At 41.7% G+C, this 23,183-nt stretch overlaps 1 protein-coding gene across 5 annotated transcripts in view; it reads left to right on the top strand.

The window, feature by feature from the left end:
* LOC310668837 (far upstream element-binding protein 3-like) overlaps positions 1 to 23,183 on the top strand; it is a 340,163-nt gene that overhangs the window by 6,867 nt on the left and 310,113 nt on the right. The gene's annotated exons all lie outside the window — the stretch shown is intronic.

The raw sequence follows: 23,183 nt of genomic DNA, 5'->3' as shown, positions 1-23,183 counted from the left end.
CAGTACATGCTGTAAATTTCATACCTGTGGTCCATAACTGTTCCCAGTCAGCCATCATAATATTATGTCCAACATCTTGTGCCCATTTAATCATAGCCGATTTCACCGTTTCGTCTTGAGTATTCCATTTCAACAGCAAGTTAATACATTCTTGACAAGTTTTTAACTTTGGGTTCTAACAATTCTGTTTCCAATTTTGATTTTTCCACCTGGAAGCCTAATTTTTTGTCCAATTTATATGCCTCCATTATTTGATAATAATGGAGCCAATCTCTCACTCTACCTTTTAGTTTTTCAAAACTCTGCAATTTTAGCCTGTCTCCCTCTTGCCTGAGTTTGAGCGTCTTCAAAGCCCCTGACACCTTTGGTAAAGGCTGTTCTCGAATTGGATACTCACAGGCCAGTGTTTCCCAGTTGTTGGTGTTTATACTATATTTTTTTAGATTTGCCTTGAGACAGTCTTTAAACCTCTTTTGTTGACCACTAGCATTACACTTTCCATTTTTAAGTTTGGAATAGAGTATTTGCTTTGGAAGGTGATAATCAGGCATCCGAACAAAATGGCCAGTCCAACCAAGTCGATGTTGAAGAATCATTGCTTCAACACTGGTGATCTTTGCTTACTTCTAGTACACTGGCATTAGTTTGCCTGTCTTCGCAAGTGATGAGTAATTTTTTTCGGAGATGCCATTGCTGGAATCTTTTGAGGAGCTGGAGATGGCGTTTATAAGTGGTCCATGTTTCACAAGCATACAGTAAGGTTGGTAGTACAATAGCTTTGTAAACAAGCATTTTGGTTTCCCTGCAAATGTCCTCAAACACTCTGCACTTTAATCAGGAGAAAGCTGCAGTCACAGAGCTCAGGCAATGCTGGATTTTGGCATCAGTGTCAGCCCTTGTGGAAAGATAACTGCCCAGGTAGGAGAAGTGATCAAAATTGTCCAACGTTACACCATTGAGTTGTATTTGTGGTGCTGCAGAGGGGTTGTTTTTTGCTTGTTGGTGGAGCACTTTGGTGGTTTGGATGTCAAGTGATAGGCCAAGCGTTTTGTAAGCTTCTGCAAAGATATTTAGAATGGTTTGAAGGTCATCCTCTGAGCGTGCACACACTATGTTGTCATCAGGATACTGAAGCTCCAGAAGTTACGGTAACCTTACTCTTTGCTTTCAGTCTACTCAGATTAAAGAGCTTTCCATCTGTTCGATAAATGATTTCTACCCTGGTGGGGAGTTTCCCTTCGACAGTGTGTAGGATCATGGTGATGAATAGAGTTGGGGCAATAACACAACCCTGTTTAACACCTGATTCCACTGTGAATGGTTCACTTTGAGAGCCGTTGTTATCCACGATTGTTCCCGTCATATTATCGTGGAGGAGCTGAATGATGTTCACAAATTTATCTGGGGAGCCAATTTTCAGGACAGTCAGCGGGGCATTGTGATTTACAGTGTCGAAGGCAGGGTGGATTTGATTTAAATAAAATCAATTTAAATCACTAGCCAGTAAGACTTGATTTAAATCATTTTTTTTTTTTTTTTTTACAGAAAGACTCATTTGTGCTGGTATAATCTTAATATTCACAATCAGATGAAAGTTTCATTTTTGGAATAATAAAATTTCAGAGTAGTTTTTACAGTTATATCAAAAATTACTGATTTGGTTATACCAGGCATAGGCAAACTCGGCCCTCCAGATGTTTTGGGACTACAACTCATCCCTAGCTAACAGGACCAGTGGTCAGGGATGATGGGAACTGTAGTCTCAAAACATCTGGAGGGCCGAGTTTGCCTATGCCTGGGTTATACTATTAGAAATACATAGACAGTTAACTTAATAAACCTCACAATAATTTCATAATTAACTGTTTATAGGGGCTATATCTCCCAGCAGCCCTGGCTTGGGAGAGGCTGGTCTTCCTTTTCTAGAGGGGAGGGGGGAGGAGGAGAAATACAGTTGGTAGGCCTAGGCTGGAACAGGCTTGCAGAAAGAACAGGCCGAGGAGAAGCAGGCTGGTGGAAAGCTGGAAAAGGGGAACCAAGAACTGGAGCAGAGAACTTCAGGGATTCCTGATGCAGGACTGAAGTTCCAGGTAGAGACTTTATAGTTTGGACAGTGTCAGGCGAGCCCTGGGAAGTAGGGCCTGGAACCAGTGAACTCTTTTATTAGTTGACTGGCAAGCACTTCAAGGTCTCGCCAGGGACTTACAGATCCCAGTTACTGTTTCCACTCGCCCCCCCCCCCCCTTTTGGGTTTGCTTCTACATTCAGGTGCCTATTCTGTACAGTTACCGTATTTTTCGCACCATAGGGCGCACCGGACCATAGGGCGCACCTAGTTTTGGGAGGCGGAAAACAAGAAAAAAAATTTCTGAACCCCAGAAGCCAGAAGAGCAAGAGGGATCTGGCTTCTGGGATACCGTGTGACTGTTGTGGCTTCTGGGGTAACGGCGCCAAGCCTCTTCAGGGCAGCGGGATGAAGGCTCCCCCTGCCCAAAGAGGCTGCGCAGGGCTAAAGCAGAAGCCAGGACAGACGCATCGCTGAAGGGGCACTGTGCCTTCTCTCTCTCTGTGCAGCGCCCCTCCCTCACAGGAGAGGCGCTGCGCAGAGAGGGAGAAGGCACAGCGCCCTTCAGCGAAGCTGGAGAAGGAACAGAAGGAGACCCTTCTGTTCCTCCTCGGGCTTCGCTGGACAGGCGCGTCGCTGCCAAGCGGGAGGAGGAACAGAAGGAGTCCCTTCTGTTCCTCCTCCCGCTTCGCATGACAGGCGCATTGCTCAAGGGGCGCTACACCTTCTTTCTCTCTGCGCAGCGCCCTTCAGCGAAGCTGGAGAAGGAACAGAAGGAGACCCTTCTGTTCCTCCTCCGGCTTCCAGGACCGGTGCACCGCCGCGGAGCCAAGGCGCACATAGTTTTTTTGGGGGGAAATAAAGGGGAAAAAAATTATTTCCCCCCAGGCGCGGGGCTGGGGCGGGGGAAGCTCGAGCTTCCCCCGACCCCAGCCCACAGAACAGGCAACTCTCCGCAAGCCGCGGGAGCCCAGTGCCGGGCGCGCCGGGGCTTCGGGATAAGAGACAGCTCTCCGCAAGCCGGGGGAGCCCTCCCGCGGCTTGCGCACAGCTACCCGAAGCCCCGGCGCAACGGGATAAGAGACAGCTCTGTGCAAGCCGGGGGAGCCCTCCCGCGGCTTGCGCACAGCTACCCGAAGCCCCGGCGCGACTGCTCAGCGCGCCCGGGCTTCGGGGTGCAGGCAGCTCTGCGCAAGCCGGGGGAGCCCGGGGGGGACTCCCGCGGGCTCCCAGGGCTTGCGGATAGCTTCCTGAAGCCTGGAGAGGGGTCAGTGCGCACAGACCCCTCTCGCTCTCCAGGCTTCAGCGAAAGCCTGCATTCGCCCCATAGGACGCACACACATTTCCCCTTCATTTTTGGAGGGGAAAAAGTGCGTCCTATAGAGCGAAAAATACGGTAAGTTAGCGCAGTTGTTTGAACCCAGTGGGATTGGGAAGAGGTTGCCAGCCCTGAAGTGCCTTCAGCATTTGCCTCAAGTCTGAGTTGCACAGACACGCAACTGACTTGCACAATTATTATGTAAATATTCCAAATTTGTGGGTTATTCTGCTCACAAGGTTGCATTTTCATTTTTTACTGCTTCATGCTTAGCTACTTGTGCAGATCTATTCTACTCCAAACAATCTATTCATTGAACCTCTTGGAACTTAGCATTTGGTAAGGGGTTGATTCTGTGCATTTAAATTTGCACAGGAACAATGGGATTAAGGTTTTTTCCTCAACTCTGTGTGTTTATTTTATAACATTTTTCCTGTGAAGAAAAGGCATGTTATCTCTGTAGACACAAATTCACACTTTTGAGAACTGCAAAAGCAAGCATCTGTGTTTATATCTTCTCATTAGAAAAACTGTCCCAAATAATCTTACAGAAACTTCTGGAAGATCATGACATTGTGAATGGATTAATGGAATTCATTTACCCAAAAAAATAAACATTGCATATAAAACCTCATGCTACATAATTAAAAACAAATCCTTATTTCCTGATGAATAGCTTTTGAACTATAACGTAACTTAAATAGAAAACTATCTTTAGAAAGATTTTTCCTCCAAAAACATTGTTTTTAAAAAATCCAATTTAAATTAAAAAAATCCAATTTTAAAAAATAAATCTGATTTTATATTTTTTTTAAAATATCATTGATTTTTATCCACCCTGGTCGAAGGCCTTTTGTTGTTGTTTAGTCGTTCAGTCGTGTCCGACTCTTCGACACCCCATGGACCAGAGCACGCCAGGCACTCCTGTCTTCCACTGCCACCCGCAGTTTGGTCAGATTCATGTTTGTAGCTTCGAGAACACTGTCTAACCATCTCGTCCTCTGTCGTCCCCTTCTCCTTGTGCCCTCCATCTTTCCCAACATCAGGGTCTTTTCCAGTGAGTCTTCTCTTCTCATGAGGTGGCCAAAGTATTGGAGCCTCAGCTTCACGATCTGTCCTTCCAGTGAGCACTCAGGGCTAATTTCCTTAAGAATGGATGCATTTGATCTTCTTGCAGTCCATGGGACTCTCAAGAGTCTCCTCCAGCACCATAATTCAAAAGCGTCAATTCTTCGGCGATCAGCCTTCTTTATGGTCCAGCTCTCACTTCCTTAGTCAGGTCAATAAATGCCATATACAGGGGTTGGTTTTGCTCTCTGCATTTGAAGCTGTCAAGCGGTGAGAATCATGTCCACTGTCCCCCTAGAAGGCCGAAAACCATTTTGGGATTCAGGAAGGGTCACCTCGGATATTGTTAAGAGATTGTTTGCTAAGATCCTTGCAAGAATTTTGCCAACCGCATATAAAAAAGGATGCCTTGATAGGTTCTGCAATCGTGTCTATCAACTTTTTAAAAGAGGTTGATAATTTTGGCATCCCTAAAGTCTGCTGGGATCTTCTCTCTCCCAGATTTTTCCAATGAGCTTGTGAAGTTGTTGTGCAAGTTCAGTTCCACCCACTTTGAAGACATTGGCAGGTATCCCATCAGGTCCGCTGGCTTTGTTGTTTTTCATTTGGTTAATAGCTGTACACAACCCACCCAAATTTGGAGATACTGCAAGCTCATCTCTAATTGGTTTTTGCAAAATTTGTGAAAGGACCTCAGCAGCTGCGGGTGAGTTGTGTTTAAGGAGATGCTGGTAATGTTCTTTCCAGCATAGTGCAATAGCTTCTTTATCTTTTAGAAGTGTGGTACCGTCTGTTGAGAGTAGGGGGCATATGCCCATAGATGGTCTTTGTGGCTTTAAAGAAACTGCATGGTGAGTGTCGGCTAAGTGCTGGATCTCTTGAGCTTTATTTTATCCACCACGTGTTCTTGAGTTCTCTGGTTCTTCTTTGAACCTCAGCCTTAGCGTTGGCATAGGTTTTTTTCTTAGTGGCGCAGTTTCTATCTCTTTGCCAGATCTGAAAGACCTTCCTTTTCTTGTCAATAATGACTTCAAATCTCACTGTATTCTCATCAAACCAGTCCTGGTGTTTCTTGGTTTGATATCCAATAGTTTGTTCACAGGCTGCAATAATGGATGTTTTTGTTGGCTATTTGCAGTTTAGTAGTGCTGCAGAGTTCAAAATTGGGAAAGGAGTACGGCAAGGCTGTATATTGTCTCCCTGCTTATTTAACTTATATGCAGAATTCATCATGCGAAAGGCTGGGCTGGATGAATCCCAAACCGGAATTAAGATCGCCGGAAGAAATATCAACAACCTCACATATGCAGATGACACAACCTTGATGGCAGAAAGTGAGGAGGAATTAAAGAACCTTTTAATGAGGGTGAAAGAGGAGATAGCAAAATATGGTCTGAAGCTCAACATCAAAAAAACGAAGATCATGGCCACTGGGCCCATCACCTCCTGGCAAATAGAAGGGGAAGAAATGGAGGCAGTGAGAGATTTTACTTTCTTGGGCTCCATGATCACTGCAGATGGTGACAGCAGTCACGAAATTAAAAGACGCCTGCTTCTTGGGAGAAAGGCGATGGCAAACCTAGACAGCGTCTTAAAAAGCAGAGACATCACCTTGCCAACAAAGGTCCGTATAGTTAAAGCCATGGTTTTCCCAGTAGTGATGTATGGAAGTGAGAGCTGGACCATAAAGAAGGCTGATCTCTGAAGAATTGATGCTTTTGAATTATGGTGCTGGAGGAGACTCTTGAGAGTCCCATGGACTGCAAGAAGATCAAATGCATCCATTCTTAAGGAAATTAGCCCTGAGTGCTCACTGGAAGGACAGATCGTGAAGCTGAGGCTCCAATACTTTGGCCACCTCATGAGAAGAGAAGACTCCCTAGAAAAGACCCTTATGTTGGGAAAGATGGAGGGCACAAGGAGAAGGCGATGACAGAGGACGAGATGGTTGGATAGTGTTCTCGAAGCTACAAACATGAATCTGACCAAACTGCGGGAGGCAGTGGAACACAGGAGTGCCTGGCATGCTCTGGTCCATGGGGTCACGGAGAGTCGGACACGACTAAACAACAACAGCGCTGCAGAGAGCTTGCTGGGGAGACCATGCATTAAAAAGGGAGTAAAAAATAAAATAAACAAGGTTTTAATAAGAAAAACAAAATACACTAAATACATCAACAACAAACATGACCCAACCACCAACCCATCCCCCAGGGTAAGGAGAGAGCTAGGTGCTGCTCCTTATATACTATGCCCAAATGCTGACACAGCTTAATTAACACAACCTAGCAGCACCTGCTATGTTTCACAGCTGTAAGACTGGGTCTCGTTATTTGCGCTGGCCCTGGCCCTTAAAGACATACACAACTTGTGAATCAATAATGAACCTTCACATTTTAAAGTGACCATTCAACAGTTTTTAGCTTCGTCTAGTGTTCCTCAGTCTCATTTGGGAATTCCGAAAGCAGATAGTCCTTAAGAGTTGTTTGGAGGCAATCCTGCTTAATGGGCTCTTGAAGCACTTGAGTGTTCATTTTGCGGCTTGGTTTCCTTCCTTGAAGCCTGTGTTGAGGTATAATCTTGATAGCCATCATGGAGCATATTAATTGGTGATCTGCCCAGCAATCACCAGCTGGATGAAGCAATCACCAGCACTCGTCATAGCTCTAGTAAGGAGCGATCTTCAGCTCGGACAATTACATAGTCTAAGAGGTGCCAGTGGTTTGACCGAAGGTGCCTCCCAAGATATTTTAAATTTATTTTTCTATTGAGTGTATTGGTAATAACAACATATCGACAAAAGTAAGATTTTGTTCTGGTTGCTGTTGCCAATTCCTTCTTTCCCAATAGTCCCAGGCCACAGTTCAAAATCTTGTCCAACTCTTGCATTAAAGTCACCCAGGAGGATAATTTTATGCTCCTTAGGTATCTCTGATAGGATGGTATCCAGCTGAGAGTAAAAATTTTCTTTCATGTCTTCATCGGAATCCAGTGTTGGTGCATAAGCACTTAGAATAGTGGCCTGTTGGTTTTTGGCGAGTTTATTCGAAGGGTTGATAGTTGCTCATTAATGCCAGTAGGGACTTCTGACAAGAGCGTCACAATATCATTTTTGATAGCAAAGCCTGCTCCATGTACTGGAGGTTCTTGTTCAGGTAGAGCTTTCCAGAACAATGTGTAGCCCCCTTTTTCTTCCTTCATTTGTTCCTCTCCTGCTGCAGTATCGATGTTAAAATGTCACAACTCTCGCAATGATGACAATTCTGTGTTCAGGACGCTCATTATCTGTGTTATCCAACAAAGTCTGTATGTTCCATTGTCTTTTACGACCACTGTGTGGTGACCCCACTGAGCATGGTAATCCAGTCAGGGGAAAAGGGAGGCAGATTATGTTTAGGGCAGCCTTTCTAGCCCCTCCCCCTTTTTCAGGGTGAGCAGAGTGGATCCTAAATAGGGTTGTTCAGTCATGGATTTAGCTGCCGAACTGCTCAACTGCCTCATTCCTTGAGTCAGAGTGACTGAATCTGTATCCACCGCCCATGTGCCTGTTCATGACTAGGGGCTTCCAGATTTCATGGTCCTGCCCCTGTTACCATTTGCCTATCGCCATGGGACTTTGAGGGTTTGGGATGGGGATGGGTTTTTGGAAGACGCCTGTGCATGAATTTGTTTTATGTGTGTATATCAGTGCACGCTGATCAACGCACAGTCTTCACAGTAAGGCTCTGTTCCTTTTTTTTGGTAATAATTTTTTATTGATTTTCCATTTAACACATATAACCAAATCAAACATTTTCACAAATTTCAACTTTTGGACTTCCGTCAGCTTCTCTGCCAATCTTCCATATTAAACTTTTTTATTACGCATTCCCTAAATTTAATATTGCCTTTTAATATAGCCTTCCTATCTTGTTCTCTTTTTTACAATACTCCTCAAACTTTCACAGAGCTTCTTTAAACCCCGCTAGCGTTATTTGATCATCACATATATTTTTCAGATATTCTGTAAATTTTCCCCAGTCCTCGATGAACTTGTGATCTCGTTGATATCTAATCTTCCCAGTTAGCTTGTCCAATTCTGCATACTCCATAAGTTTCATTCTCCATTCTTCAAGGGTCGGTAGTTCCTCCTGTTTCCATTTTTGGGCCATTAATCTTCTCGCCGCTGTTACAGCATATTGGAAAAGTTTACAGTCCCTTCTGTTTATCTCAGTTCCTGTTATTCCTAAAAGAAAGGCTTCTGGTTTCTTTACAAATGTATATTTCAACATCATCTTCAGCTCATTATATATCATTTCCCAGAAACCCTTCACTTTCTTACATTCCCACCACATATGGTAAAATGTCCCTTCTTTTTCTTTACATTTCTAACACTTACTACATGTTTTATACATTTTCGCTAGTTTAGCCAGTGTAATATACCATCTATATATCATTTTCGTAACATTTTCTTTTAACGCAGTACATGCTGTAAATTTTATATTTTCCTTCCATATCTTTTCCCAATCCTCCAATTGTATATTATATCCAAAGTCTCTGGCTCTGTTCCAATGGCATGAGTATCACGACGACCACTAGATTCCTATCTGCTGCAGCCTTCATCCGCCTTCACAGCCATTGTAACATACCGCTTGTTATCATCCGCCTGTTATGCCGTTGAGGATTTCTTGGGTCATTCTTTGTCTAGCTCCTCCCCTTTGACCTTAGTGCCTTGGGTGACCCTGCTGGGAGTACAAGACTCTCGACGGCTTCACACACAAGGGTCATAGGAATGTGCAAGCCCACTCACCACAACAAGGTGATGATCCAGCAAGTGAGCAAGTACAGTCGACTATTGCCTGGTAACTAGAAAGGCTCTTATGTCAATTAATTTGTTTAATATTGATAATAGGACAGAAAGTGACCATTTGCCCTTGGTTCTTTCTATTGTACCCCAGGACATAAACTTGCACCCCCCCAGTCCGGATGCCAAACCATGAACTAGATGGAGGCTTGCCGATCAGAAAGTCGGCAGTTTGAATCCCTGCGATGGGGTGAGCTCTTGTTGCTTGGTCCCTGCTCCTGCCAACCTAGCAGTTCAAAAGCACGCAGCACAAGTAGATAAATAGGTACCGTTCTGGCGGGAAGGTAAACAGCGTTTCCGTGCACTGCTCTGGTTCAACAGAAAGCGGCTTAGTCATGCTGGCCACATGACCCGGAAGTTGTACGCCGGCTCCCTCGGCCAGTAAAGCGAGATGAGCACTGCAACCCCAGAATCATTCATGACTGGACCTAATGGTCAGGGGTCCCTTTACCGTTACCTAAAGCAGTCTACTGCAGTTAATGCCAGACTAAATTTGGAATCAGCAATATGATCAAAAAATAAAAAGGTCAATCTGTAGAAGCTTCTATTGAGGCATATGATAATCTTATTGAACTTTTACAGGATGTGGTCTCAACTAGCGTAAATTCGGGTGACAAAACCATTAATTCCACAGGGTGTAACTGGTTCATCAATGCTCGTCATAGAAAGAAAAAAGATCTTAGGGACTCTTACAGAGAGTATAGTAAAGCTGGCCTAAGTTACTTACCTCCAACCTTTCTTGTATTAAAAAGATAGTATAAGCACTGTTAGCAATGAAGAAAAGGCAGCTTGAACATAATTCCTGGTCCTTACTATTCAACAATTTCTTAAATAATGATGCTAAAGGGTCATTCCACACCAAATCACCTGCTTTTCATACTCGACCGTGCTCTCACGACTCAGATTTTCTTAAAAAAAAAAAATGTGTACATACCTATGAGATAACCACAAATTAATTTTTAAAGATATTTTGGTCCAAAATTGGGTGCAGGAGAATTTTTTTTAAAAAAGTTTTCTTCCCCCCAAAATTGAAGAAAATCTGAGTCATGAGAATACATGGCACCAGGTGATTTGGTGTGGAATGACCCCAAATTGTTCTGGCACTTGGTTTTCAATATGTTAAAAAATAACACTCCTGCCCCCAGGTGCACCATCCCGACTCATATATGGGAGAATCATTTAAAAACAATTTTTGCGGAAACTTCAAACTCCCTCTCCAGAAGTGATGGTCCTGCTATTGACGTATTAAATTTCCCATTATGGAACAAGGTCATAGTAGAAGAATTAATCAGGAGCCTAAAGAGTGGCAAGGCCCCGAGCAATGATGATTCCAGAGGAGCTGATCAAATCGAATAATAATAACATAATCTCCGAAACCCAAGCTGCTTTCCGTGCAAACTACTCAACATCTGACCAGACCACTCCAAGGCAATCTATGTGGCCTTTATGGACCTAAAATCTTCCTTTGTAGTCAAAGTTGTATTGAGTGATGGAGGACAAAAGATTCTTATACCTTACAAAAGCCTTATATAGTGATAGTAACATGCAGGTAAGATACGGCCCACTGGGGCAACACTCTGACAAAATCACGATATCAAGAGGGGTCAGACAGGGTTTTATTCTTGCCCCCCTATTGTTTAATCTTTTAAAAAATGATTTAGAGTAAGTCCTAATGGGCCGAGATGGGCACTGCCCCAAACTGGGGATAAGTAGCACCCCACTTCTATTGTATGCGGATGAAGTTGCTATCCTTTCACGCTCCAAATCTGGGTTAAAACATCAACTGAGGAAGTTTTTGGATTATTTCTCTGAAAATGACCTCACAATCAATTATGCAAAATATAAAATTATGGAAATAAATTCTCCTCAAACAGATGGTTCCTCAACGGTCATGCCTTGAACAGACCAAAAGCTTTCGGTATTTAGGATTTATCTTTCACCACACAAAGTCTTGGAACACCCATTGGTTGATTACATCCCAAGTAGCAGAGGTAAGCAAACTGGCAATTCTCTGTTTCTTTCATACACAGGGAGGTCAGTATACCTTAAAAGTATTTAATGCGAAATCTGCATCACAACTCTTATATGCTGCCAACATTTTGTACAAGGGCTCTTTTCTCAAGCTTGATACATTTCAGTTAAAGTTTCTGAGGTCATTTCCTTACTTCAGGTATTAAATTGTGTACCAAATTTGATACTTCTGTTGGAAACAGAAGGTCCATTTTCAATTAAGGCCTGGTGGAGTGCTATGAAATATTGGCTAAGAATCCGTGTGTATGGCCTTAGGAACGGTCTACTCCTTCATTTGATACGTCAGCTCCTGGTCAAAAACCATGGTGTGTAAGGCCTCCTTGATAGGTCTTTCACCATCTTTTCTTACACACCTGGGGTATGATACTGCTGTCAAAACTGAAACAGAGGTTATGGGAATACTGTCTTTAGTGATTTACAGTCTTGCTCACGGGACCTGTGGCCCTGCAGGGTTTTTTATTATCTCCCTACCTTAAAAATTTGACCGTATCTAACTATCACCTTCTGTTTTCTAAAGCCAGATTTTCCCCTTCTGAAGTGCTGAAGTGAAGATTGACTGGTGTCCCATGCCAAGATAGGCTGTGCCCATGTTCCCAGGAAGTTGAATGTATAGAACACATTTTATTGTATTGTAGTCTGTATAAACAGGTTAGACAGCATCTAATCGATCCAATACCAACAGAACAACCTGGAATTGCTGAATCCTTTTATGTTAAGCTTCTCCTTGAGGATAGGTTTGATACTATTACATTGGCTGTGGCAAAATTCCTCTTGGAGGCAGTAAAAATCAGAAATCAGTATGTATAGGCTAATGTTCCTCTGTTGGCTAGCAAGGCTGATTTTACACCTTAATAACTGTTGATATTTACTATTGTTGTACTGTGTATTTGGGGCCTATGGACTACAATAAAGTTCTGTGTGTGTGTGTGTGCACATGCACATGCCCGTGCTTTTATGAGCCAGGATGGACAAGGGTCAAGAAGACAGGTGGTTGTTTTTACTCGTCCAAGCAGCCTGTCCACATCCTCTGAGATAACAGGTTAAAACTGATCCCATACAACTTGACTAGAAAGAGCACTGGCACTCTCCCGCCCCAGCCCTGCTACCACAGTGTGTTGATGTGTGCGCAGAATATATTCTTGAGTTTTCTTCTTATAAACTTACAGCAGTTTTTTTTCTATTGAGCTTCTTTATTGTTGACAAAGATTTACATTTTGTCAAATTCAAATAAAATAACATTATCCTTTCCTTCTTCCAGCCATCTGGCTCTGAGACTCAGTGCTGAGTCATGTACAATTCACACACTGACACTTTACATTCTCTCTCTCTCTCTCTCTTTCTTTCTCTCTCTCTCTTTAATAAAATTTTACTGTTTTTCCAAAAATATCAAAATGGAAAAAACAGAAAAGAAAAAAAATCATAACCAAATTAAACCATAATTTTTTGGTTGACTTCCTTCCACTCCCCCTCTTGGTTCCATTATAATATACTTGTTCATGCACGTCCATAATATCTTATATACTTAACAGTCCAATTTTAAAACCTCCTTCATCTTAGTACAAGTGACTTTTAAAAGTTATACTAATGTAATAATATATACACAAAGCTTAAAAAATATGCATTTAACAGTTGCCCTTTTTATAATAATTTGTTCTGCATAGTTCAGTAATTTAGTTTACCAGTCTTTTTCTTTATCTTCTTTGGCTGAGTCTTCTTCCTTCCATAGGGGCTGGCTGGTCTTGGCCCGGCATCCAGTCTCGTATATCGGAACAAAGTTTTTCCCTCAAACAATCCATCAAGTCCTGTACATCTCAAGATCATAACTTCAATTTTTTAAACAATCATTTCCCACATTTTCTTCAAATTTTTAAATGTCTTTCCCCAGGCCTTTTTGATAATTTTACATTGCCACCACATAAAGTAGCCTCTTAAACCTTTTGCCCTCCCTTCCAGCTGGGAGAAGTCCAGAGGCGTAGCGGAAGTGTGCTGGACATCCAGTTTATTTCACAGTGGCCTCTGTTGGCTTAGGGCTCTCTTCTGGGCACTGTCATTTTAATTATTAACGATCAGAAAAAATTGGGGGGAGGGAAAAACCTATTGAGAAATATTTTAAAAAATAAGGAAAGGGAATTAAAAATAAAAATGCAAATACAAAAATAATAGTTGGCTGTAGCAGTGGTGGCTCCCCACAAGAAGGAAAAAAGGTCGAGGCCGGCCTAATCTCCCTGAGGCCTAGGATCTCCAAGACGTTATTATTTGCAGACCGTAAGGTCCTCCGTGGGGCATACCAGGAGAGGCAGTCCCGAAACACTCATAAATCTTAGCAGGTTGAGCAGCAAAGCAAAATACCTTCTTTTTTTAAAAAAATAATATTTATTAGATATTTTATAGTTATGAAAAGAAAAAAGGTAAAGAAAAGCAATACATAGATTCAACAAGCAATACATCAACAATAAAAAAGATACAATACAACAATACAACAAAAACAAAACAAACATTTAAACACATATCCAAATTTCATATCTATATCTTTCATTTGCTTATTTCCTCGACTTCCTCGCACCTCCCTTTTTTGTATTCTAGTTCAAATTTGCTAGTTCAACAAATCCTTTCCCTCTTCTTCAATTTTTGTTCTATAATTTATCCTAACACAATTTAACTTTAAATTTTCCACTTTAACACATTAACAATTAATATTCATATAGTTCTTAATAACACTTCTGCTAAAACCATATAACTTCATTCCAATATTCTTCTAACATTCATTAATTTTGCAATATTTCTGTAAATATACTTTACATTTTTTCCAATCTTCCTCCATTGACTCTTCTCCCTGGTCTTGGATTCTGCCAGTCATTTCCGCCATTTCCATATAGTCCATCAGCTTCATCTGCCATTCTTCCCGGGTGGGTAGCTCTTGTGTCTTCCAATACTTTGCAATGAGTATTCTTGCTGCTGTTGTGGCGTACATAAAAAGGTTCTATCTTTCTTTAACACCAATTGGCCGACCATGCCCAGGAGAAAGGCCTCTGGTTTCTTCAGAAAGGTATATTTAAATACCTTTTTCATTTCATTATATATCATTTCCCAGAAGGTCTTAATCCTTGGGCACGTCCACCAAAGGTGAAAGAAGGTACCTTCCATTTCTTTACATTTACAGCATTTGTTTTCGGGCAAATGATAATTTTTTGCGAGCTTGACTGGTGTTAAGTACCACCTATAAATCATTTTCATTAAATTTTCCTTTAAGGCATTACATGCTGTAAATTTCATACCAGTGGTCCATAACTGTTCCCAGTCAACCATCATAATGTTGTGTCCGACATCTTGTGCCCATTTAATCATAGCAGATTTCACCATTTCATCTTGAGTATTTCATTTCAACAGCAAGTTATACATTCTTGACAAGTTTTTAACTTTGGGGTCTAACAATTCTGTTCCCAATTTTGATTTTTCCACCTGGAAGCCTAATTTTTTGTCCAATTTATATGCCTCCATTATTTGATAGTAATGGAGCCAATCTCTCACTCTATTTTTTAATTTTTCAAAACTCTGCAGTTTTAGCCTGTCTCCCTCTTGCTCCAGAATTTCCCAATACTTCGGCCACTTGGCCTCCATATTGAGTTTTTTCAATGCTTTCGCTTCCATTGGTGACAACCATCTTGGGGTTTTATTTTCTAGCAAATCCTTATACCTTATCCAAACATTAAACAGTGCTTTCCTGATAATATGGTTCTTAAAGGCCCTATGGACCTTGACCTTATCATACCACCAGTATGCATGCCAACCAAATACATTATTAAAACCTTCCAAATCCAAGACATCAGTGTTTTCAAGAAGCATCCATTCCTTCAGCCAGCAAAAAGCGGCTGATTCATAATAAAGTTTAAGGTCTGGCAGGGTAAATCCACCTCTTTCTTTAGCATCTGTTAGTATCTTAAATTTTATTCGAGGTTTCTTGCCCTGCCAGGCAAATTTAGATATATCTCTCTGCCACTCTTGAAACAATCCATTTTATCCAGAATTTGCAATGTTTGGAACAGAAACATCCTTGGCAATACATTCATCTTTATGACAGCAATTCGACCTAGCAATGATAATTTCAAATTTGACCATATTTCTAAGTCCTTTTTCACTTCAGACCAGCATTTTTCATAATTGTCTTTAAATAAGTTTACATTCTTGGAAGTCATATTCACCCCCAAATATTTCACTTTCTTAGCCAGTGTTAGTCCTGTCTCCTTCTGAAACATATCTCTCTCCATTGCAGTTAGGTTTTTCTCCAACACCTTTGTTTTCATTTTATTTAACTTAAAGCCTGCTACCTGACCAAAATCTTGAATTAATTTCAATGCTCTTTTAGTGCTAGATTCTGGCTCCTGTAAAGTTAATACCAGGTCATCAGCAAATGCTTTCAATTTGTACTGTTTAGCCCCCACTTGTATCCCTTTAACCAGTTGGTCCCTTCTTATCATATTCAGCAAAACCTCCAGAACCGATATAAAGAGCAGTGGAGAGATTGGGCACCCTTGTCGCGTTCCTTTCTCAATCTTAAATTCTTCCGTCACCACATTATTCACAATTAGTTTGGCCTTCTGTTCTGTATAAATTGCACCTATACCATTTCCAAAACCTTCAGCCACCCCCATCCCGTGTAAATTCTTTTTCATAAAACTCCAAGAAATGTTGTCAAAGGCTTTCTCCGCATCCACAAATATCAGAACTGCTTTAGTATTTATCTTCACCTGTAGTTTTTCAATGATATTAATTATGTTCCTCGTATTATCTGACAAGTGTCTGCCTGGGAGAAAGCCCGCTTTATCTTTATGAATTACCTCTGCTAATACCTTTTTTAGTCTTTTAGCCAATATATCTGCAAAAATTTTGTAATCCACATTAAGCAGTGATATGGAGCGGTAGTTCTTAAGTTGTGTCTTTTCAGTCTCTGTTTTTGGTATAAGTGTAATATAGGCCTCTTTCCACGACTCCGGTGCCTTTTCCCCCTCCAATATTTCATTGCAGACTTCCTTTAAAGGTTGTATTAACCATTCTTTCAGAGATCTATAATATCTTGAAGTCAGTCCATCCAGTCCTGGAGATTTACCCAATTGCATGTTCTGAATGGCCCCTTCTACTTCCTGCTCATGGAACTTTGAAGTGTCAGGCATAGCTCTAATGGCTTTAGCCCAAACGTAGCAGAGTTTTCCTGCACAGCGAAGAAGCTAGTTGAGGTGGAAATGACTTGTCAGCTAGACTCAGAATAACTATTTACAGGATTTATTAAAAGGGAAAAGAAACCAGCAGAGTTTCTGCATACAAAACAAAGCAAAATAAATCCTTTCTTTCTCTCTCTCTCTCTTAACCATACACAGCACTCCTACTCCTAACACACCTAACCCCAAACTGTGCTAGCATTCCTAGATAACAGAGTTGAGTGCTGGTCGTTAACCAATCAGAGTAAGTAGTTTCTAGGTCAAGCAGACATTGGCTTTCTGCCAAGAGTAAATTGACACTGCCTTGAGTTAATTGTGTGAAGCCAGAATCTGTAAGTTTTCACGAGAATCAATTAACAGAAACTGAACACCCCCTCACAGATTCTGCTGGACAATTAACATCAAATAACACCTATATAGGAGATTATTTTTCCAGCAAACTTAAACTCTTGCACATTTGCTTGTTCTTTATCTTTGCCAATGGTTTAGTTAATACATCTGCTACATTTTCTTCACTTGATACATAAGTACATGTGATTATATTGTCTTGTACACAGCAACGTACATTTTGGTATTTTACAGAGATATGTTTGGAACGTGATTTGAAACCCTCTGTTTTACTTAAGGTTATACAAGCCTGATTATCAATGTAAACTCGTACTGGTTCTCCACAATTTACATTTAAATCTGCTAACAAATGCTTGAAATAAATCACTGCGTTGCACAATTCACTCAATGCGACGTACTCGGATTCCGTTGATAACACACTTACAATGTCTTGCTTGCGTGACCGCCAGCTGATTAAAGCTCCACCGACCATTATGACTAGTCCTGTGACAGATTTTCCCAGTTTCCCCAGTCCCAGTTTCCCCAGTTCCCAGTTTCCCCAAAATTTCCCAAATTTCCCCAGTCACTATCACAGTAGCAAACCAACATTTCATCCTCTGAAGAATTTAATTGTAACATATATCCAATTGTCTATTTGAGGTATCTCAGAACTTGTTTTACCCCTTTCCAGGCATTTAGTGTGGGTTTTGAGACCAATCTACTTAATATGCCTACTGCGTAGCTAATATCAGGTCTGGACCACTGTGCTAGATACAATAAACTTCCAATTACAGAATGATATACATCAGGATGTTCAAATTCAGGACTCTCATCTATATGAAGTGTTTTTATGAAACCTGGATCCATAGGCTGGATCCATAGCCCCTTTGCAATCCTGCATCCTATATGTAGTCAGTAGTTGTTTAACTTTGTTCTGCTGACTAATTAGGCAGCTGCCATCTTGGGCCCAGCACACTTCCAACCCTAGATATGTCCTAACCGGGCCTAAGTCTTTCATTTTGAACTTACTGGACAATTGCTTGGCAAACCTTTTAGTTTGTTTATCAGTTTTGCAAGCATACAATACATCATCTACATAAATCAGACAAAACTCTTGATCACTGTCTGTACCACGTACATAAACACAATTGTCAGCTGTACTCTGCTTGAAACCAAATGACACTAAGGCCTCATGGAAACATTTGTTCCAAGATCTTGCAGCCTGTTTGAGACCATATAGAGCTTTGTTTAATTTCAGCACTCTATTGGAACCTGTCTCATAACCAGGCGGTTCGGCTAGATACAGGTCTTCTGATATTGATGCATGTAAATATGCAGTCTGGATATCAAAATGGTTTAACAGGAGTTTTCTCTTTGCTCCAAGCGTTAGAATCAGCCTTACACTTTCCCCCTTAGCAGTAGGGGAAAAAATCTCGTCATAATCTTTTCCAGGCCTCTGAGAGTATCCTTGAGCCACTAAACGAGCTTTGTATTTGTACTTTCCTGTCACCAGAGGTTTAAGTTTGTACACCCACCTGCAGCCTACAATCTTTGCCCCCTCAGGCACTGCTACTGGTGTAAAGACCTTGTGCTCATTCAGAGAGGACATCTCTTCCTCCATTGCCTGTTTCCAGAGCTCTGCCTCCTCTTTTGGTAACTTTAACACCTCCTGGAAACTCTTGGGCTCTGCAATTACACTAAACACATTTGCAGTATCCGGAGAAAAACGCACCGGAGGCACTCCTTTGTTTTGTCTTTTAGATCTTCTGGGAGAAAAATTTTCTTCTGACCCACTTTCCTCCTCAGAACTACGACCTCGCTTTTGTTGCTTAGCAACTGGTCTCTGGCTAATTCTACTTTCTTGAGAGCTCTTATCTGAACTTTCCTCCCCCTCAGACTCTGATTCTCTATGTTTACCTTCAGAGTCATGAAGCTCCTGAGAAGGTTCAAACCAAACCTCAGTATTGGCATGTAGTCTCTCCCAGCCACTATGTTCACAAAAATTGGCATTCCTGGAGATCGCAATGCCATTTGTCCCTTCAGCAAAGCGGTAACCTTTTCCCAACTCCTGGTAACCCACAAACACTAACTGTTTGGTCTTAGGATCTCCCTTCTTTCTCATTTGTTTTGGAATTAATACCCAGGCTTTTGATCCAAACACATGCAAATTGTCAATTTTGGGTTTTTTGTGAAACAATTTAAAATACGGAGTTGTACCTATTGTTTGATGAAAGAGCCTATTTTGGAGATAACACACAGTGAGCATGCTCTCCCCCCAATAAGACATGGGCAAATCAGCATCATCAAGCATGGCAAACATCATATTTTGTAAAGATCTGTGTTTTCGCTCTGCAACGCCATTCTCCTCTGGGGAAAAAGCGTTCGTTTTTCTATGCCCAATGCCACGCTTTTGTAACCAATCTCTAAAAGCATTTGACATAAATTCGCCACCTCTGTCCGTCTGAATCCATCTGAGTTTAATGGACAGAAATCTTTCCACAGATGCCACCCAGCCTTTAAACTTAGTGAACCCAAGAGTAACGCGTGGCGTCATCCACAATTGTTAATGAAAAACGCGATCCACCCCTGCTTACAGCAAATGGACCAATTATGTCCATGTGAACCAGCTGTAGCGGTGATTCACTAACTCTGTCACTTCTGGGGTAAGAGACTCTGTGGGTTTTAACCTTTTTACAAACATTACAATCAAGGTACTTGTTACAACTCTTTAAATCACCCCCATCAGCCAATTCAGACATTTTTAGTACACTTTTCCAGCCAGCATGCCCCATTTTCCTATGCAATAAGTGCACACAGTTGTCATGTATAGCTTTGTTATTCACTGCAGGCTGAGATTTACTGACTACTGCTGCAACTTGAGATCCTGCTTTAAGCCAAAACAAGTCTCCCTCTGACTTAGCAGTGCCTAAAATCTCACCAGCCTTCTTAATAATGCAACTGTCTCCTTCAAAATACACTTTAAACCCAGCTTTTAGCAAACAATCTACAGACATCAGATTGCTCCTTAATGAAGGTACACAAAGTACATTTTGCAGGCATTCACGAAGACAAGAAACAAAAACTGCACCCCCCGAAATCACTTCGGAAGTACTTCCGTCTGCTAGAGCCACCTGGCTGCGCTGTGCTGAGTTCTTGGAAACAAACAATTCATCTGAATTTATGATGTGCCGAGACGCTCCCGAATCGACCACCCAGACAGCTTGTTTCTCATCAGCAATCTTGACCTCTGCGGTCACCAGCTGAGCCGACTGTTTTCGTTTGAAGAATTTCTTTTTACGCTGCTGCTGCTGCTGATCTCGTCTCTGCTCCTGCACCGGCCACTGAGACTTGACCAACTCCGGACATTGTCGTTTTAGATGCGCTGAAGACCCACATCGGAAACAACGCCTAACAGCAAACGCTGACTCCTCACCGGTACGCTGCTTTTGCGTCACCTCTGGCACGGCATGAGAACTCCTTCCAAACCGCCCGCCTGTAGAAGCCTCTGCAGCAGACGACCTTTCTTGCCTCTTCTGCCATTCTTCAATCAAACGCCCAGTGACATAACTGACTGATAAATCACGCTCCTGTAAACCTTCTAGAGAAAAAACTAAATTATCCCAGCTTTCCGGGAGAGAACTCAAAATAATAGCCACCTTCTCCTGCTGGTCTAACGCACAGTCTCTTTCCTGTAGCGCAGCAAACTTTAACTGTAAACTGTGTAGGTGTTCCTGCATTGTAACCCCAGGCTGTAACATTGCCTTGTACAATGCCTTGCGAATGGACAGCTTGGAAACCGCTGTCTCACGCACATGGAGTTCTTTAAGTGCTTGCCACACACCTCTAGCTGTCTTGATTCCCCTCACATACGGCAACTGGGAATCTTCCAGCCCCAAGACAATTGTGGCCCTTGCTCTTTGCTCTTTATCGAGGTCTTCATCATCAGGCTTCGCAGGAAACTTACTCACCACTTGCCAGAGACGATCCCTCTGCAGCACTGCCTGCATGTGTTCCGACCACAGCAAGTAATTGGAGTCATTCAGACGCTCAAAAGCCATCTGAACTGGTTGTGAGGCCATCTTGAGAGCGATGTCCCTGGAACCCGGAACCAGCTACTCACGACCACCGAGAGAGAAAACAGGAACCACAGCAACCAGCATTCACACGCTGCGGCTGTTGTCCTTGTGTCCACTGAGCGACCAGCTCACAACAGTTAGGAACCAGCCAGTGTCCATCTGCTGCACCAACAGGAACAACAACTTCTGGAACTACTGGAACCAACACCGTTGATGCTGACACCACCACAACTCAGGCTGGCAGCACAAAACCCATAACCTCATGGAACATTGAAGTGTCAGGCATAGCTCTAATGGCTTTAGCCCAAACGTAGCAGAGTTTTCCTGCACAGCGAAGAAGCTAGTTGAGGTGGAAATGACTTGTCAGCTAGACTCAGAATAACTATTTACAGGATTTATTAAAAGGGAAAAGAAACCAGCAGAGTTTCTGCATACAAAACAAAGCAAAATAAATCCTTTCTTTCTCTCTCTCTCTCTCTTAACCATACACAGCACTCCTACTCCTAACACACCTAACCCCAAACTGTGCTAGCATTCCTAGATAACAGAGTTGAGTGCTGGTCGTTAACCAATCAGAGTAAGTAGTTTCTAGGTCAAGCAGACCTTGGCTTTCTGCCAAGAGTAAATTGACACTGCCTTAATTGTGTGAAGCCAGAATCTGCAAGTTTTCACGAGAATCAATTAACAGAAACTGAGCAAGTTCAACATTAACTTATTTTCCTGAGAGATTTTTTGTAGTCCATTAACTTCCAAAAAATTATCACTGTCCATTTCTTTATGCTTCTCCTGTGTATACAATTGTTTGAAATACCTCTGGAAGCATTTTCTAATTTCCACTGGATTCTGTATATTCTTTCCTTCCACTTCCAAATTCGTAACTGTGTTGAGTTTTTGTCTTTTTTTCAATTGCCATGCCAAACGTTTCCCACACTTATTTGCCGATTCAAATGTCTTTTGTCTCATCTGTCTGATCTTCCATTCTATTTCCTCGTTCATCAATTTCGTATATTGTACTTGGTATAACTTTATCTCTTTCAGAATCTCTTGCGACTTTGGTTTCACTCTGTTTTTTCTCTCCTTTATTTTTTCCAGGATTTTATCTTTTTTCTCATTTTGTAATCTTTTCTTAATTGCATTCTGTTGTATCAAAAAACCTCTCATGACCGCCTTACTTGCGTCCCAAATAACTCTTTTTTCCACTGTAGTATTCATATTTATCTCAAAGTAGTCTCTCAGAGTTTTTCGGGCCTTCTTGGTGAATTCCTCACTTCGAAACAGGGCGTCATTCATTCTCCATCTAAAGGAACCAGTTGGTGTCAATTTCATTTCCATCTTAACAGCATTATGGTCGGAGTAGGTTTTGGGGCTGATTTCTACTTCATTAGTCTTTGGTGCCAGTCCTCTAGTTACCCAGATTTGGTCAGTTCTTGTCCATGTCATCTTAGCCTCAGAGAAGAAAGTTCCCTCTCTTCCTAAGGGATTCTTTGTTCTCCAAATGTCCACTAAATCCATATTTTCAGTTATGTCAAAAAAGGTTTTTGGTAGTCTGCCATCCTTGGTGACTACCTGTCTCTGTGCCTTGTCCATATTTGTAGACACTACTCCATTCATGTCCCCCATCAAAATCATATTATATTCCATATAGTCCATAAGGGTCTCATGTAACGTCTTGAAAAAATCTGATTTTCCTTCATTTGGTGCATAAATACCTATTATCAAAATTTTCTCTCCCTGTGATTGTATTTCAATTGCAACAATTCTTCCTTGTTCATCTTTAAACATAAATTTTGGTGATAGGCTCTCTTTTGCATATAGGAGTACTCCTCTTTTTTTAACTTTATCTGATGAAATAAATTCTTGACCCAATCTTTTGTTAATTAATATCTTCCTGTGTAACCTTGTCACATGTGTTTCTTGCAAACAAATCAAGTCCAAATGTTCTTTTTTAAGTAAATGGAAGACCCTCTTCCTTTTTTAAGGGGAGTTAGCGCCATTAATGTTCCAGCTCAATATTTGTAATGCCATTATGTAGTTACTTTTTTCTTGCCTCCAACTGCACCAAGTGCTTGCTCTTCTTCTGTTGGTGGTGTACTCGTCGGGTCCACTTTTCCAAGTTCTTTCTGCAGATCTTCCTCGTGTTTATTCAGAAATTTGTCTCTGTCTTCTTCTGATCTTATTTTTATCTTTCTTCCTTTAAAGGTAAAGGAGAGGCCTTGGGGGAATTCCCACCTGAAAATAATTT

The sequence above is a fragment of the Podarcis tiliguerta genome (assembly GCF_965153285.1).
Source record: "Podarcis tiliguerta genome assembly, chromosome: W".
NCBI lineage: Eukaryota > Metazoa > Chordata > Lepidosauria > Squamata > Lacertidae > Podarcis > Podarcis tiliguerta.
This window is presented reverse-complemented; position numbering and strand designations above follow the sequence as displayed.